We start from the raw sequence: 6930 nt of genomic DNA on the forward strand, positions 1-6930 counted from the left end.
GGATTCAGTTTGCCAGGATTTTATTGAATATTTTTGCATTGACATTCATAAAGGAAATTGGTCTGAAGTTCTTTTTTTTTGTTGGATCTTTGTGTGGTTTAGGAATCAGAATAATTGTGGCTTCATAGAATGAACTGGGTAGAGTACCTTCTGTTTCTATTTTGTGGAATAGATTGAGCAGATTTGGAATTAGGTCATCTTTGAAGGTCTGATAGAACTCTGCACTAAACCCATCTGGTTCAGGGCTTTTTTTGGTTGGGAGACTATTTATGACTATTTATGACTAAAATGGGACTGTTTAGATCCTTAATCTGATCTTGATTTAACTTTGGTACCTGGTATCTGTCTAGGAAGTTGTTCATTTTATCCAGTTTTGTTGGTTTCATCCAGTTTTGTTGTTTGGTTTTCTAGTTTTGTTGAGTATAGCCTTTTATAGTAGAATCTGATGATGTTTTGGATTTCCTCAGGTTCTTTTGTTATGTCTCCTTTTTCATTTTTGATTTTGTTAATTTGGATACTGTCCCTGTGTCCTCTAGTTAGTCCAGCTACAGGTTTATCTAGCTCGTTGGTTTTCTCAAAGAACCAGCTCCTAGTTTGGTTGATTCTTTGAATAGGTCTTTTTGTTTCCACATGGTTGATTTCAGCTCTGAGTTTGATTATTTCCTGCTGTCTACTCCTCTTGGGTGAATTTGCTTCCTTTAGTTCTAGAGCTTCTAGGTGTGCTTTCAGGCTGCTAGTTTATACTTTTAGTTTCTTTTTGGAGGCACTCAGAGCTATGAGTTTTCCTCTTAGAAATGCTTTCATTGTGTCCCATAAGTTTGGGTATGTTGTGGCGTCATTTTTATTAAACTCTAAAAAGTCTTTAATTTCTTTCTTTATTTCATCCTTGACCAAGGAATCATTGAGTAGAGTGTTGTTCAGTTTCCACGTGAATGTTGTCTTTCTATTATTTATGTTGTTATTGAAGATCAGCCTTAGTTTGTGGTGATCAGATAGGATGCATGGGATAATTTCAATATTTTTGTATCTGTGGAGACCTGTTTTGTGACCAATTATATGGTCAATTTTGGAGGAGGTACCATGTGGCGCTGAGAAGTAGGTATATCTTTTTGTTTTAGGATAAAATGTTCTGTAGATATCGATTAAATCCCTTTGTTTTATAACTTCTGTTAGTGTTCATGTGTCTCTGTTTAGTTTCTGTTTCTAGGATCTGTCCATTGGTGAGAGTGGAGTGTTGAAGTCTCCCACTATTATTGTGTGAGCCGCAATGTGTGATTTGTGCTTTACTAAAGTTTCTTCAATGAATGTAGCTGCCCTTGCATTTGGAGCATAGATATTCACAATTGAGAGTTCATCTTGGTAGATTTTACCTTTGATGAGTATGAATTACCCCTCCTTGTCTTTTATGATAACTTTGGGTTAGAAGTCAATTTTATTCGATATTAGAATGGCTACTCCAAGTCTTGCTTTTCGGGTGTGTTGGGGTATCCAGGACTGGCTGAGGTGAGAGTGCTGGGTTCTGATGATGGTGAGTGGTCTTGGTTTCTGTTAGTAAGATTCTTATGTTTGCCTGTCACCATCTGGTAATCTCTGGAATTAGTTGTTATAGTTGTCTCTGGTTGGAGCTTGTTCCTCCTGTGATTCTGTTATCTTCTGTCAGCAGTCCTGAGAGTCCAGCTCTCTCCTGAGTCTCAGTGGTCAGAGTACTCTCTGCAGGCAAGTTCTCCTCTTGCAGGGAAGGTTCACAGAGGTCTGATGTTCAGACCTGCCTCCTGGCTGAAGATGAAGGCCAAAAAAGGGCCTGTCCCAGAAGATGTGTTGCTTCTGTAGCGCACACTCTCACCTGCACAGATTGGTCCCTGAGGGATCTGGAACCCAAGATGGCTCCCTCACCTGTTCAGGCAGTCAGAGCCCTCCCAGTGGGCGCCTCTCCTCTGGTGGGGAAGGTGCCTGGATGTCTCGAGCCTGAAATGGGGGTCTGTCCCAGAAGCTGTGTCGCTTCTGCAGTCTGCTTGCTCACTCTTCGCAGTCTGTGAGCTGACCTGCACAGACTGGTCTCTGGGGCACCCAGGACCCAAGATGGCTCCCTCACCTGCTCTGGCAGTTAGAGCCCTCCCAGGCAGGCACCTCTTCTCTGGCGGGGGAGTTGCAGGATGTCTGGAGCCCAAAACAGGGTCTGTCCCAGAAGCTGTGTTGCTTCTGCTGTGTCCCTTTTTCAGTTCGCACTCTCACCTGTGCAGATTGGTCTCTGAGGGACCCAGGACCCACGATGATTCCCTCACCTGTTCAGGCAGTCAGAGCCCTCCAACGTGGGCACCTCTCCTCTGGCAGGGAACGTGCCCCGATATCTGGAGCCCGAAATGGGTTTTGTCTCAGAAGCTGTGTTGCTTCTGCAGTCTGCTTGCTCATCCTTGGCAATCCACGAGCTGACCTGCGCAGACTGGTCTCTGGGGGACCTGGGACCCAAGATCTATAATTTATTTTCAATAACACACACACACACACACACACACACACACACACACACACACACCAACTGTCCAATTAAAAACAAACAAACAAACAAACAAAACAAAAAAATTAAACTCTTAGAAATTGATGCAGGTTGACTCCATGACAAGCTTTAAATTGGCAGTTCAGGAGACTAGGCCCAAATTTCTGTTTCTAAGAACTGGGCAAGTCCAGGCCTCAGAAGCTGCCCAACACCTGCCTTGAGGCAAGGACAATGGGTCAGCAGCAGTTTCCAGACTTCCTCAGTAACAGTTTCCAGACATTCCCAGCAATAGTTCTGGAATGTCACTAGAGATTGAGCCAACAAGACAGGTTACCTACGCCTTCTTAGAATTCCCCTCATGTGCATTAAATCGGGCCTTTGAGCTCACGAGGGCATCTCCATCTTGGAATGGGAGACCCCCAGCATGCTGGACTTCTGCAGAATAGCACTCTTTGCTGTTACATACTATTTGAGTCCATTCTTCAGGTTATCATGGACCAAAAATATTTTTAATGTTAGGACAGAACTGTAGTAATCCTGGCTAAAAGGGGATTAGCTCTTGGAAGCTGAGTATGCGAAGGTCTGAATTTGATGGTAGAATGTCAGACAGATGCCTGGAGATGGAGCTTGAACTTAATTCTCTGAAGAGTTTTGTGTACTTGATTTTGAATCTGGTCCCGTATGCCCCACTTCACCCACAAAGAAACTAGAAGCAGAGAAACTTTCTCACAAAATCATCTGTATTCTCAAACCTTTTGCAGTTGGTTAAACATAGCAATGTGGGGCCAGAAAGCTGTTTAACCAGGGAACCAGTCTGGAGCAAGATGAGGCCCAGACATATCCAAACCCCGAAAATGTCATCCTGAGACTGACAGGAGTACAACTGTTGTTTCCTACTTGCTCTGGCCTGGATGTCCCTATACTTGTAGCCTCGTGACCCCTACCACCACCACCCTTGAGGTAGTCAAGTAGCTTGGTGGCCAGATTACAGGTTTAACTTCCTCTCTCCTTACAAAGACATGTCTAGTAAGCACCAGCAATTCCTCTTTATGCTGGATATCCTGAGGGCAGAAGCAGAGCAGGGTGGCATAGTGAATGGATCTTTATTGTGTCCTAGAATTCCTGTCATTTTAGTCTATTATTCAATATCTTGCAAAGGCTAGCTACAAGAAACTGCTTTGGCTTGGAATAAAAGGTTTTTCACCAAAGTGAAAAATAGTCACCAACACTGTTTAGAGAGTAGGTGCATCTTCTATGAGGCATCTTGAAAGTTACATTGGAGGAGGGTACAAACATCTATCTTAGTATGAGAAAATTTGGAAAGTTTCATATTATATATTAAAGGAAATACATATTTAAAAAATGATGCATAAAATGAAATATACAGTATGGTTTCAAGGTCAGAAGAGTCTTACAAATAAAGGAGGCCTGAAGTGGAATCCTAAATGATGTGCATCTAGGTTGCATGATCAGGACTGTTTGGTTTTCTTTGTACTGAGCACGAGGTGTAAGGTGCTCCATAGCTTGAGGAAAATAGAGGGGGAGGAAAAAGGGAAGGAAGGAAGAAGAGTAGAGAAGGCATGGCACATCTGAGAATGGTAGAGAACTTAGGAGATTTCTGATATGCTAGAACAACTGTTTCTAATCATAGTGGTAGTTGAGAGTCATGAAACAATCTTAAATATGCTCTTATTTAGATTTTAGAAATGATAATTCTTTTTTAAAAAGAGATATTGACATTTGTTATGGCATTTTAAAAGGATAGACAAAATAAGTTCATGGTCTAAGCAAGTAAGGACAATGAAAATGATAAAAAGTGGACCAACTACAGATATTTCTGAAGATACTAATAGCACACACAGTGTGGAGGGGAAGGAACATATCAATAATAACTCTCATGCTTCTAGCTTTGGCTACTGGATAGATTCCTGTATGTTTCTATAAGAGAACTCTATAGAAGTAGAAGTAATTTGATGAATAGAAAATTATATATCAATTTCTGGCAATTAATTATCTGTGTAGTGGAAAATATTCAACAAGCATTTTGATATGCTCAACTATAATCCAGGAGAAATATCTGAGTTGAAGGCAAATAGGGAAGTTAGTAGGATACAACTGTTAATCAAGGGCAAATCACTGAAATGAAACACCCAGAATGAGTGAGCCTGAAAATGTAGAGAGAAGTATCATTCTATCTCACCTTTATACACACATATTCAAAATGTACATCAGAGGAAACAGTAAAGTGGACAAAGAAGCCTGATATGGGGAGAAGGAGAAAGAGGAGAAGGGGAGGAATGAAAGAGGAAGACAAAAAGTAAGAGGGTATGTTGTGGGAAATAATAATAATAATTTAAAAAGCAGCATGTTCCTGTGCCTCTGCCCCAGCAGCCTGGGGCTGGCCATGGTCTCCATCTCTTGGTGATTCTGACTCTGAAATCCACAATCTCTCCACCCAGTGTAAGATGGCGAGCCTTAGCTTACCTGGAATGCACTGAGTAAAACACGAAGACGGGAATCAATGCAAAAAGCAAGAAGAATTTATTGTTCCTGTGCACTGGGGTCAACCCAGCCTGAAGGAGAGGCAGCGACCCCAGCGGCCCATTCAGCAAGTTTTTGTATGGTTTCCAGGGGAGGAATCGAGCATCAGCAACTAGGCACAATAGGATCAATGGAACAGTGTGCGCTTTAAACTGATTGGTCTTTAGGGAATAAGGTAATAGGGGCTTACTCGGCCTCTCCCTTCTGGCCTAAGTGCTCTCTGACCTGTCTCTTTTGGGGTGGGGGGAGGTCCGGTGGAATTTTTTTTTTTTTTTTTTTTTTTTTTTTTTTTTTTTTTTTTTTTTTTTTTTTTTTTTTTTTTTTTTTTTTTTTTTTTAGTTTTTCGAGACAGGGTTTCTCTGTATAGCCCTGGCTGTCCTGGAACTCACTTTGTAGACCAGGCTGGCCTAATCGTCTCTGAGCTGACCTCTTTACTAGCTTGCTAGGTTTTCATTGGCAGGTGGCTACCATACCACCCCGTTGCTTCAAATCCCTCACAGTCTTTGTGGTGAACATCTGATAAACTCATGCTTTGCCACCCTACCTTTCTCTCTTGAACCCAGATGAGTCACTGTGTGAAGGAAAACAACACAAACTTAGTTCAGAAACAATGGTAATTCAATCTCTGGGCACAACAACTAAAACCTAATCTTGTAAGCCTTATTTAATTCTGATTCTTCCAGTGGCAAATCCTTGTGTATCTGCCATGATGCTGGGGAACTCTAGCAGCTACATCTTACCCCTCTGCTCTGTTTTCTCTCTTCCTCTGTCCAACCTGGAAGTCCCACCTACTCATCCACAGACTGGCTCCTTTATTTATTAGGAGATTGGTTCACAAGAAGGCACCTGAGTACCTGACTCATTCCTCACTCCAAACAGCTTCTCCTGGGAGAGCAAGCAGCACAGAGCCATCCACAACAAGGGAGAAGAAAGAAAGTAAAAGAATGAGGGGGAGGAGGAAAAAAAGAGGATTGAAGGCAAGCAATGGAAGGGGCAGAGCAAGAGGGAAGAGGAAGGAGGAAGAAGAGAAAGAAGAAGAAATAGGAGGAAAAGGAAGAGAGAAGAGAGGAGAAGGAGATAAAGAAAAGTATGAATTTATTTAAAAAACAAAATGAATATTATAAATAAAACAAAAAGAAAAGTAGTGGAAGTTGTTCACTGTTCTTTACAGCAATGTGACCAACAGTAAACAGGTTGACATGAGGCTGAAGGTGTGAGGAGTTACAAAGCTCTGTCAAGGGATGGTAAGACAGTGTGTTCCATGTTCCATCAGTCAAAGACTTGGCTTTGGTCCCCTAGTACTCACCTAGTTAGTGTACGGTTACCCTGGGATAGTAATGTACACTCTGCAGAATCCACACAGCTATGAAATCACCTAATCAACTGTTCTTCAGAAACTGCTTGCACTGTTAAAGCTTCCAAGACTGTAGAGAAGGTCAGTTTCATTGACAAGAGAAGGAAAAGATAAGATGCTCCTAGAGTTTCTTCGGTGTTTTTTGAAGCTAGAACAGTTAGATGATCCCTAGGAAAGAAGTAATATTACCTTTGGAGCTTTAAAACTCTAGGTGAGGATATGATCATAAACATGGCCTTTCTAGTGTAGGAAGGAAACGATGTGAGCCAGAACATGGCAGATGCAAAACCTTGCATTGGATGTAGGAGATAGAAGTGACTGTGAGCAACTGCCTGAGTGTCAAGGATCAACCTCTGCATGGAGAGGGGTTCTGAGGGAGGGGTGTCTGGGAAGTGAAAACAAACAACTCAAAGTTAAATTGTGGGTCCAAGCTGGCAGCCTAGGTTCTGCTGAGATGGCTTTCCAGACTGCCTCTCTCCCTCTCCCTCTCCCTCTCCCTCTCCTCCCTCTCCTCCCTCTCCCTCTCCCTCTCCTCCCTCTC

Source organism: Mus caroli, chromosome 8, assembly GCF_900094665.2.
Source record: "Mus caroli chromosome 8, CAROLI_EIJ_v1.1, whole genome shotgun sequence".
NCBI lineage: Eukaryota > Metazoa > Chordata > Mammalia > Rodentia > Muridae > Mus > Mus caroli.